Here is a 12,492-nt window from a genome sequence, read left to right as displayed (position 1 = left end):
TGGAGCTGGGGAGCAGTTGAATTTTTTTGTTTAGGCTGTGTTTGATTTTTTTTTAAGCCTTGTCTTGAGCAGGATATCCCCTGTATATGTTTGGAGTTCCTGAACTTCTTTGGAGAAAATTATCCTTAAAAAGCCTTGTCCATAATGCTGGGTTTCTTCTCTCTCTCTCTCTCTCTCTCTCTCTCTCTCTCAAAAACCTTTCAAATTCTCATGTGCTTTTGAAAACTGTTACCTTGCTGTTTATTGCCTGAGTCCTTAAAAAGGCTGCCGACGTTTCGGTTAGAGTGACCCTGTGACTTACAAGTAGTAATTAAAAAGTTAGCAGAGTTCATTTGTACAATTTTATATTAAACAATTAACACAGGAAACCATAGTGAAGAAAGAAAAGGAGTACTTGTGGCACCTTAGAGACTAACCAATTTATTTGAGCATAAGCTTTCGTGAGCTACAGCATCCGATGAAGTGAGCTGTAGCTCACGAAAGCTTATGCTCAAATAAATTGGTTAGTCTGTAAGGTGCCACAAGTACTCCTTTTCTTTTTGCGAATACAGACTAACACGGCTGTTACTCTGAAACCTGTCATAGTGAAGAAAAGGATCCTGGCTTTTTATGTTAGAGCTGGTCTGTTCTCACAGCTGAAACCAGATTGTTTAAACCTCAGTGTGTATAACTCTCTTGTTCCCTATAGCTCTTGGGTTCCATTACCTCCAGTTCAATTAGTAAAAAGTAGCAAGCCATCTTTTGGCTGCTGAAGACCCACCTCCAGCTGAGTCAGCCACTGCTAACTTCCATTCATCTATTCTAGAGGATTGCACTGGCACAGCAGTGCAGATTTAGTGCTCCAGTGGCCTCTTCCTCTTCCCCGTCCCTGCTCAAGGGTTCGATCTTGCAAGTTGCGGAGTGCCCCCAACTCCCACAGTCACAGGCCTTTAGGTCCCGGTTCAGTTAAGCATCTAAGCATGTGCTTAAATCCATCTGTTTTTCAAAGTACTTAATCACATGCACGCTTTGAAGTCACTGGGATTTATGCACATGCGGAAGTGCTTTGCTGGCTAGCAGTAGTCTGCTGAATCGGGGCCCGACAGGGCAGCCTTCTCGGCATGCAGCTGTTGTTTATACTTTTCCCAGCTTTTCCAAATGATCCAATCAAATAACATTATTCATATTTCTTGACATCACAAAACGATAAAACTACATGTGCTGCACAGATATATTATAACTCTACCATTATAATATTAACTTGCTAGCTTTTCATTTCTAGCAACGGCATACACTGAAATCTGTATTTGTGTTTGGACAAACCAGTGCGTAAGTAGGAAATAGTGGGCAGAACAGAAACTGAAAGAAAGAAGTAAACACTGTATTACTTTACATTTATATGAGATGTCTGAGGGAAAAATTGGCCCTGAAACCTCAGTTACAGTGGTGCTTGTGCCCAAAGTAAATGCAACAGATGAAAATGATAAGGAGACAGAGTGATTATCTCCTGTTTGATGAGAAATGTCTTCAGATTTAAAAATGTCGCTACGCTTTTTGTAAATCTTCCCCACCTTTCTAAAACTGTATTAAAAAACATCAGAAGGGCATTGTGAAGTGGTGTGAACACCACCCGCTTGATATTAAATCAGTCAGAAACATGTTATACACAGTAATCCATTTTTATTTAGATTTAAAAAACCCTTCATATTAACAAATCAATGATATGTGCATTCTGTAACAGTGATTACCACTTACATATTTTCAGACATACAGACAGGCTGGTCTGAACAAACTCAAGGCACATCTTATCTTCCAAAGTTTAAAATGCTAGTTAAAAGAAATAATCATAAAAGGACTGAAAAGTTTGCTTGTTTATGTAAAGTGTGGCTTCAGTTGAATTAAAGGGATACATTGCAGTATACAAGTTACTGTATATGCCTGTGTTGTCCATGCATTCTTTTTGGTATCTTAATCTTATTTATATCTGTGTTTAACAGCTAGGCTAGGCTAGGTTAAGTTATGTTAAACATGTTGTATGAAAGCTTGATTCACAATCTGGCTTTCTTTCTTGATTAGCTTTAATCAAACTCTCTGCATTCCATGACCTTAATAAAGCTATTTTTCCTGACAAGTGAAGACTGTCTTAACAAGGAAAGCTCATCTGGGCTGAAACTAAAGCCAAGTTAAGATGGTGTTTTAGGTCCTCATTAAAGTCCACAGCATGAAGTAGAGGGGAAATGATGAAATGGTGCTCCACCAAACCTCTCTTCTTTACATTTAATTAGACAAATTATACGCAACCCAGTAGATGCCCTGGGAATGCAATCAATAGTAGGGTTAATAAAGAGTCTGGAGAGCATAAAGGGGGGCAGTAAGACTTTTAGTGAGAAGTAAATTAACACCAGGAGCCAAACACAGAAGTTCGATGGATTTCAGGAGCGATTACAAAAATAATCATATGATGTTGATCTAGATAAGAAAAGAGTTACTGTGGAACTCACCCCCACTCTGAGACGTGTACACACACATTATAAGATGACCCTGAAATACTTGTGAGGGAAAGTTTAAGTGACTGCATTTTTTTTCTCTCTTCAGTACTTTCCTTCAGTTAATGCTGACTCATGCAGGTTCAGTGAAATATTGGACAGCCTTGGACAGCCAGGTGGAGGAGAGGAGAAGAGATGAAGGAAAAAGCTCTAACAGTGAATGATGCCACTGGTTTGGCAGTGTTGTTAGGAAATCAGCCACATGCCGACAAAATCTGGTCAAGCAGCTACCCAACCCAGAGGATGTCCCTTATACTCATTAGCATTGTGCTTGTAACAGAGCTTATCAACGAAACAGCCAACAGACATAATCTGTGGTTTATGCTTTTTCTGTCTCTCTCTTTCTTTATTAGGATTGCTGAAGGGATATAATCCACTGCTTTTTATACTGTTTTTTTATTGTGTTTGCTTCTGGCTGTGTTCTAGCTCAACCTGACAGATTTTTCAGGGACTCCAGCTTCCCTCTGTAGGTCTATGTGGTGGATTTTGGCTGCCTCTAAATTGTAAACTCCAAGGCTGTTTAAAGTAAATAAATGATTTGTTAGTGTTGGGAGTGTCTTATTGCTTATCCAGAGATAGAAACAATGGAAACAGTGAAATTTGATCCCAGTTGTGGTAGATGCTGCTGGCTAGCAGTTAATCAGTAAATTATAATTAAATACAGGACATTGCAGAGTTGCGTTTGGTCTAGGGTCTCATTCTGTGAAGAGGATTTTAAATGGAACTAAGGGAAAATTTTACATTTTTTATTGGTTGTTGAAATTTGTCTTCGCTTATGCCTAGCCCCTCTCCCAAACCCCCCCCCCCCCAAGTTGCAGGCAGCTACCACTTTATCTTTCTGCTAAGAAAGAGATCTTAAAAATTGTCTCTGGGATTATTCGTTACGATGATTATGTATTTATCACAGTAGTGCCTAGAGTCCCCTTCTCCTTGCGTACGGCTGGTGTAGAGCAGCAACTACAATTTCACCTGACACTGGTGGAGCCAAATGGCTCCATCGGGAGTAGCAGAATGTGTTGCAGTGATGCCGTCTTCATATTTATAAATTGGGCAGTGGGTAGTGATATGTTCGAAGGTCTGTTGAGGGGAACCACATTTGCACACCGGGGAGCCCTTGATTTTCCATTTGTGCATTAGATATCTGCATCTACCAGGTTTGGTTTGAATTTGGTTCAGAGCTGACCAAGATGACTGTGGAAGGTCAAACCCAGGAACCTTCTGTGTGGGATCCAGCACTAGATGCTTACTTTTTAAGTCTTGTTTAGCACAATCTGCTTTCCAAGCCTCCTTCTGATTGTAGCCTGATTGCATGAGGCTAAACAAATGTTCCCAGAAAGGCCTGGGGGACTGAAGACGTTGCAGGGGCAGGAGGGCATTGTCAAGATCTTGGTGGATAGGAAGACATATGCTTTCCTAGGTTCAGTCAGGGCACTGTAGGAATACAGAATTGAAGACTGTCCCTGCCCCAACAAATTTACAATTTAAGGTCCCACTGCCCCATGTATAGTTCATTATTATTATCATTTATCGTGTTTATTGTTGTCGTGCCTAGGGGACAACTGAGAATGGGGCCCCATTGTGGTAGGTGCAGTGCAAACCTAGACAGTCCCGCCCCAAAGATCTTACAATATAAATAGTCAAGAAAGGATAAGGGAAGGATGTGTAACGCACATGCAGAATGAGCAGACAGCAGTGTGAGTACCCTGATTTTTTGGAGGCGGTGGTGGTTAGGGGATTATTTAAATCCTGAGGTTGAGGTTTAGTTAGGAGGAGATTAGCTATTCGGAATGATGAAAGAAGGGAGGGATTTGGAGAGAATCAGTACAACCAATCAGTACAAGGGAGAGAATGTCCTGTGTGAAAACAGCAGAAAGCAGTCTGATGAGATCAATCAGGGTCCCATAGACCCTGATGAAACTCCTTTTGCAACTGAATGCCTTTGTTACACTGCCATGTAAAGGGAAATGGGGAGAGTCCAGGGTTGCATCCCAAAATTGTGTACTATTACTCAGGCTTCAGGAGGTAGGAAGCGACTGTAGGAGCAAATGGTTAAGACCTCCCCAAGGTAACCCCTGTGGGATGATGTGGGTGGGTAATAGTACTATGAAGGAGGGGCAGGAGTGGAGTTTCTGCCATCTGCTGGATGCTGCGTCTTCTGCAGGAACATAGTAGAAGCAGAGATAGGGGCTGCTCCTTGTAGGAGGCCTGGCATTGTGCTCTCCTGGAGAGAATGTGTCTTGGTGTTTCCACTTTCCCGCCCAAAGCAGAACTGAGCCTTCAAGTACAATCGTCCCCTTAATTTGTAAACATTACAGTTCTTTTTATGATTGCTAAACCAGTGCCAGAGCCAAACCACACTTGCTCACAGTCTTTCATGACGATTCCATGCTGCCAGGGTAAAAGATGATGTAATAGTTTTAACGAGGCCTTCCACCCACTTCAAGCTGAGAAAGGCCCATTTTAATTAAAAAACTTTTATTTTCCAACACAGTTTTTATTCATGTTAAAAAAAGAAAAGTGCTCCTTACCTTTTGAATGTCAAGGTTTCTGCACTGAACAAAATAGGTGGAGCTTTTCTTTAAGCAAATGTCTGGCATTATTTTAGTCTTTATGCTAAACCAGGGTTAAGGCACCTTCTCAGTCATGCAAAGGAACAAGTGAGTTGGTGGTCATTATATGGTTGGAGACAAATTTTTCCAGCACCCATAGAAAGATTAGAATTTGATAGGAATTTGCTGTTTAGCCGAGGAAGTAATTATAAGGCAAGATCTCATATCATTTTAAAGTTAGCCCACTAGATTAGCTATTCATACATTTTATTGGTCAAAATATGACTAAATGGATTACTGTGTGAGAGCTTTGTGGAAAATAGAAGCGTAAAAGCCATTTAACTGTCAGTGCAGTAAGGCTGAGGTTAGCTCCGTGTGCTGCTATTGACTGGCAATGAAAATGGTCTTTGGAGATAATTTTTCCCCCTCTTTCTTTATGGATAGTCATGGAGTGTTTTAAGAGCTTGGCGGAAATAATGAGGCCAGGTAGCTGAAAGAAGAGAATTTAAGTTTATGAGATAAAAAATAAAGGTCACCATTCCCTTGCACTTTGTGCGAAGCCATTTACACTGCAAAGGACATGGAAAGTGGGCTTCAAACACTACCAGAAAAGAATGGTGGCATTTTGTACACACTTTGTGCAGGTGTAAGTAGCTACATAGGGGGCACAGGAGAATCAACACTTTTAAAGAGGTATAGAATCATAAAAGTTAGAGATGGAAAAGATCTATCAGGGCATAGAGTGCATGGTGTAGGCCTCTTCCCTAGCGACTTGTCCTGTGTAAGTGCCAAGGGGTTGAGGTGTGGGTTGGTCATATCTTCTTGATGCATGAGGGGCTTCATGTATTAATTATGGCGCAGGTTGAGCTCCTACATCTGCAGCTGCCCAGGTGGAGTCCCTGGTAGTGGAATTGTTGCAGTCGGCCCACTCAGGGATGGAACCCAGCACTTTGGGGGCTCCTGAAAGGGAGCACATGGGGAATCAGTGGGGGTGACTGAAGGAGGGGTCGGAACAGGGCCAGAGGGCTAGGTAACCTCCATGAAGCATAGCCTCCCTTGCATCTACTGGGGCGGAGTGCTGAAAAATGGATAAAATGGGCAGTGATTCAGCAGAATACTAAGCACACACTTACCTTAAATCACATGCTTTAAGCAAGTGCTTAAATTTAAGCATGTATTTAAGTGCCTTGCTAAATAAGGGGCACTAGGACTTGATCCCTTTACCCACTGAAGTTAACAGCAAAGCTCACATTGACTTCAGGGTACAGGATTAGGCTCCTAATGTATTACCCCCCTCTACATTGAGATGAAACTATCCCAAGACTGAAACTGATAGCTGACATTATGTAGGGCTTGATCCTACAAATGATAATGTTGGCAAGTGCAATTCCTACTGCCTGGTATCTCATTTAATTCTGTTGGAATCCATGTGGGAATAACTACAGACTGCCGCTGCATTTAATGGGGACTGCGTAAGTGGAATAGTTACAGGATCAGGCATCTCGACTTCTTGATCTATTCCATTTTGTATGCCAAAGTGTTTTCATTCACGCATGTGCGATAGTAGCTAACTGATGTAATTAACCGGCATGTCAAAGGCTATTTGTTTGTTGTACATGCAACTGTCTTTCCATAATAAGAAATGCTTTCTGCTGACACAGTGTGCATGGAAACATGCTAAACTAAAGTAATATAACTGATAATCTGGTCAGTGCCCGCAAATTATGAACGATTCCACCCAGCTGATGCTAAAATAATGAGAATAGGCTTGTGTCCTCTTGAACATAGTTGATGAAAGGTGATCAGAGTTAAATAGCATGGTAGGGCAGAAATGGGGGAGGGAGGGTTGGATAAATAGTCTTTATTGGGCTTGCAGGAATGGTTATTCTTTATACAGTGAAACTGATCTTAAGTGACCAACAAAGTCAGTTTCCTCATATAAGTGGACTTTAAGGAAAGATCAAAGAAACTGTGCTGGAAATCTTATAGGAGATACTTTTAAACGGTTGCTTTCCCACCTTCAAATCTCATTTGTTTCCTTTCCTGTCTCCTTCGTCTATGTGTTGTCCATTGAACTCCCAGGAATAAAGTTATTCACATGTGCAAATGCTTGCAGGATTGACCCCTTGAATGTAAGCTCCGTGAGACAGGAGACTGCCTTATTCTCTGTAAAGTACATTTTAGGCACTGATCCAGCTCAGCTGGAGTCTTTTCATTGGAAGTTGGATCAGATCTTATATAAATAAAGAAGTCATTCACTGTTGGAGGTGGCCTTTGCTATAGGTTTCGCTACTGAGGATCATATATATATGCCTTTTGCATCACATTTTAATTAACAATGACTCTGTCCTAGGTGTTCTCCTCCTTTTTCTCTGTACCCTTTGTCTAGGTGATCATATCTTGTCACGTGGCTTCAGCTGCCTTAACTTACAAATCTACCTCTCCATTCCTGACCTGTCTCCCACTATCCAGTCCTGCAACTCAGCCTCTCTCTATGACATCTCCTCCTAGATGTCATGCCATCAGCATAAGTTTAACATGGCCAAAACGGAGCATGTTGTCTCCTCCCCCCCTTCTTCTCTGTCACCATTGATAATGCCACTATTCTTTTAGTTGCTCACGTCCATAACCAGATGTTATTTTTGACTCCTGCCTCTCTCTAGCCTCCATATCCAAATTATTCCTAAATGTTGTCTCTTTTTTCTCTATAACTTTTCTGGGATTCCACATTTTTCTCTAGTCCCTGCTGCTAAAATGCTGTAAACTCATTGGTCTGCGTCCTCCTCCCCTCTGACCTTCCTGATGACTCCCTCCTTCCTCTGAGGTTGACTCAAAACACTGCTACTAAGATCGTCTTCCTGGCCTAGGTTCTGACCACATCATCCCTTCCCTGCGTCCACTGACTCCCCCTTCTCCGCAGCATCCAATACAGCCTTCTAGTCTGAACTTTTTACAACCATTCACAACTTAGCCCATCTCTACTTATGTGCATTTGTATTCTATTGTGTCCCTTTTCCTTCCCCCACGATTCCACCTCCAGCCTTTATTGCCTCTTTGTCCCCTTCTCCTGCAAGCATCTCACTGCCTTCTACCATGGACCATCTTCCCTGAGCTAATCCATAAAGCCACTACCTTGTTTGCTTTCAGATACTTCATGCTACCTAATTCCCATTTCTACAGCAATGCCTATGGTTAATTGTCTCCATAAATGGCTAGGCAGGTGGCGAGCAGGGTTTACTGACCTCATTAATATCTACTGTATACTTATACTTAAAAATAATATTTTAAACCTGCAGATTATTCACATAACTACCATATAACCACATGCTCTTTTCACTGTTACCCTTGTGCTTTTTCTCCCTCTCCCTCCTTTTGTTTCTTACACCCACTCAGGGCAAGGGGCTGTGTCTTCCTATGTGTTTAGACAATGGTCAGCACAATGGAGTCCTAATCTGCTTGGGACCTCTGGGCACTATTCTAAAACAAACAAGTAATAATTAAAATGCGAGTTTAAAAATGAAAAGGGACTCCAAACCCTGGTCAGATATTTTGTTGCAGGGAGAAGAGAAAGATTGTTTATTTTGGCCCCAAATTTTAATCACCCAAGGGCTGCTAAGTTAAAAATATTCAGTTCTGCCTTCTGTTTATGGTATACTTGGCTGAGTACAGGCAAATTTCGAAGCTGAACATACTGTCTGCTATTTTTGCTTAATTTTAGTTTCTACATTTTAAGTAGTTTCTTTAACAAGAAGCATATTTTCAGTGAGACAAACTTAGCTTGAGGAGGAGTGTTCCGAAGTTCTAGCCATATTGCAGGTCGGTGAAATGTAGTAAACGATAGTTTTTTGGGGGTTGTTTCCTTCAAGAAATGAAAGGAAGAGCATGTTCTGGTGACGAATACTGGCACACTGCACCTTAAATGCACCGTTTCACGCTTTAGTTCCCACAGGTGCCCTTCATTCTTCAGCAGAGCTTCCAGATACTGGCAATGCTCTAGTCTGATCTTCAGCTGTAGAATTTGTCTTCACTGTGTACTAGCATCTAGGCAAGACTTAGCTCATGCGTGGCCACAGCAAGGGGTCACATACAGCCCAAGGAGCTTCTGAATGTGGCCTGCCCAGCAATAAGATGATTTAATTATCTTTGCCCATTCTAAGCTGATTGGCTGCCTACCATCCAGCCTGCCCTCAGGCACAAGTGATTTAACCATATGTATCTGTGAGGGCAGCTGCCTCTGATCTCATATGCCAACTCTGGGGTTCATCCTTGACAACAGCCTGGCTTCCCTCCGCTCCCGTTTCCTTTGGCAGGGTTCCCCCAGAACATCTGTGTGTAGAGGAGAATGAGAGCATTGGGTGGTGAAAACTTAAACGTAGCTGGGTATTGACAATCTGAAATCATGAATCGACCCTCTGAGGATCACAGATGCATCATAATAGAAATTCTCACATTGCACACCATTTACTTGTTCACATTGTGGTAAGACTTCCTCTCTCTCTCTGTGACTAGTTTATATGCTACCACCACACTGAGAACACAAGACCTTCCACTTATTCCCAAGACTTAAAGGACCCAACTAGTACAACCCAGAACTTGATTACACGATGCTCTTAAATGTGTCGGGAAGGTTGACTATGTCCAACAACTATGTTAATTAGGTCCAACATTAGGCCAGCACAAAAGCCCTGTCCTCTGTCAAATAGCTCAATTCTCAATACTCTCTCCAAATACTTCATCTGTCTTCAGCTCCTGCAGAATGTCAGTCTCACTTAAGCCTTGTTTTGGGTGGGACTTGGTGCAAAAGCCTTTTGTGGGTGTGATTCCCATTGACTTCAGTGGAAGTTGCATATGAGTATCTCTGGGGAGAATTTTGCCCAAGGATTCTGCATTGTGTTATCTTCTGTTTGAAATAATTGTTTAATTTATATTAAATGTGAGCGAACCAAATACTTTCAGGTGTTGTAATTCTTTAGGAGGAGACCATGTTAGAGTCTGCTTTGGGCCATTAATGCATGTCTCAGGTATGCGAGTGGAATACAAGGACCTGAGAATTAATGATGCTTTCCACACACCCCTTATAAATAGTTGTACCATCTGTAATGATTTCCCTCTGCTGTTTGCTTTCATTCACAGTGGTACCTAGGGTGGATGATCTTTTGCTGGGTCCTGCAGAGGACATCAGATAACAGTTCGGGAAAATCATTGTCTCAAATATATGTATATAGGGATTGATCCTGCAAGGTGCTCCGCTCATTTTACTCATTAGCTGCAGCGTGAACTAAGAATGGTAAGAGCCTTGCAGGGAGCATTTAGCACCTTGCCAGGACAGATTTTGTTTTCTAGTGTTTTCTATGTGATTATTTTGATGAATTCCACCTCCACGGCAGGAAACATTGATCATACATTTGAGCATCATCAGATGAAAGGACACCATACCAGTATCACTAGCCTTGTTGCATTCTTATTAAAACCTTGCTGGCATGTCAGTGAAGTCCCTATTTGGGTATGTGCCTGAAGACCACTTGGAAACTTCAGCTAGTGAGGGATGTGGTTGCCCACCTACTTCTTGTATGGAGCATATTCCATCTGTGTGCTGCAAAGTGCACAGGCTTCCACTTCATTTCTAGTACAGTCCTTAAAGTCACTTTCCCCACCTCCTGCAGCTCTACCCAAAACCCGCTGTACAGTCTGCAAGAAATTAGCCTACCAGTGATGGCTAGATTATATGGCAAAGAGGGGCAGCTCATTTTGGTTATATACAAAGAGGGAGAGAGAGAGAAAGTTTTACGGTAACTATTTATGTAACAATATGATTTAATTGCCATTACCCTCATTTTCTGAGTGGTTTTCTCATTCACTTGTACTGTGTCTTAAATTAGATTGGAAACTGCTCAGGGAAGGGGGCGTGACTTCCTTTGTACAGCACCCAGCATAATGAGCTTCCCGGTCCTGTGGTGTTCTTCCAGTAACAATAAATAATAATAAAGTGCTGGTTTTGGTCTATAAAGCCCAACCAAATGGGGGTCCTGCATACCTCCTTTGTAGTAGGAGCCGGCATTCTCAGAGGATGGTCCTTAACTCTGGAACCTACTCCCTTGTTGGCCCCAAGAGGCTGAGTTTGCTGACACTCAGGGCACACAGCACGTCTAGCTGGTTTTGCCCAAGGCTTTCTTTGGGGGGGCGTGACCTGAGGGATGAGGAAGGGGGACAGTGTCTCAGGTTTAGCAGGTTGTGGAGTTTATTAGTGCTGACAGTGTGTGAATTTGACATCTTTTGTAATAATGTGGTTTTCAAATCTGAATTATTCATGCATGGTTTTGAATACAGGGCCATTGTGTAAGTTGGGGAGGGAAATTAATTAAATAAATGTTAGCATCCTTGAAGAGCATCTGAGATTTCACATGGCAGAATAACTACTCCCTTCCCTTTTAAACATGGGTGTGTGTGTGTAAACGGGGCGGGGCTATGTACACATATGTAAATTCCATCACTTACTTCAAAATGAGTTTTTAACAACAACTGAATGGATAAATTAGTTGTAGCGAGGTAGAATTCAGTCCAGTCATATAGATTCCCTTTTTTTTTAACCTATTCTTTGTTAATAGCCATAGTTAATTCTTTGCTTTTCTTTATGATGAAAATGAAATTGTTCAGGGTGGTTCAGAAACTTTTAATGCTTAAATTGTTTTTGAGTAAAGGGCAAGAGATGCAGCGCTGGGTAAGTTAGCTATTGCAGTAGTGGACTGAAATGTAATTAGATCTGATAGTATTTTGTAAGTATAAGTGTTGGCTATAAAATGTTTTTTTCAATGAAATGGCTATGTAGATTTCATGTGGCTTTGACTTCACAGCAAAAATAGCTGATGATTACACAAATAATGCTAAGACGAACAAGTATATGAGGGAAATGTATTGTTTATTTCAAACCTTTAGCTATTTCTTAGAAGGAAGTCTTCTGTTCAGTCATAGCACCTGAGGCTATGCTCAACAAGGTAGTTCTTGGTCAATGAGAGTTTTCTGCATAGAGCACTTACGTGTTGGTATCCCATGGCTGGAGAAAGAGAGATTATTGTTTCACAAAGAAAGTGTTTTATAATGAAAAAATTTAAACAAAGAACATATTGTTCTTGTTAGCTCAAAGCAAAATATTAATTATTATCACTATTAGCTATTATTATCAATGCTGCTCCCAAAAGTGTGTTTGGTGCACTAGAGAATAAATAAAAAGATATCATCACTGTGCCAAAAAGCTTAAGATCTACTCATGTAGGTTTAGTCTGTGTTTGGTATTAAGCCATCCAAAAATTGGATGGCTCCAGATTATTTGTGGGCCCTTCCTTTTTGTATTTATTGTGCATGTGGGGCCTTCAAGATGAAAAGCTGGCATCCCTATTTGGAAAGGTAGAAGTGATTCCCCC

General features: G+C 41.4%; 1 protein-coding gene across 9 annotated transcripts in view; it reads left to right on the top strand.

Annotated features, from left to right (window-relative positions):
- Positions 1–12,492, top strand: part of NFIA (nuclear factor I A) — a 469,138-nt gene that overhangs the window by 210,074 nt on the left and 246,572 nt on the right. The window lies entirely within an intron of this gene.

The sequence above is a fragment of the Caretta caretta genome, chromosome 8, assembly GCF_965140235.1.
Source record: "Caretta caretta isolate rCarCar2 chromosome 8, rCarCar1.hap1, whole genome shotgun sequence".
Lineage (NCBI taxonomy): Eukaryota > Metazoa > Chordata > Testudines > Cheloniidae > Caretta > Caretta caretta.
Note: the sequence above shows the minus strand (reverse complement) of the source record. Positions and strands in the feature narration are given on the sequence as shown.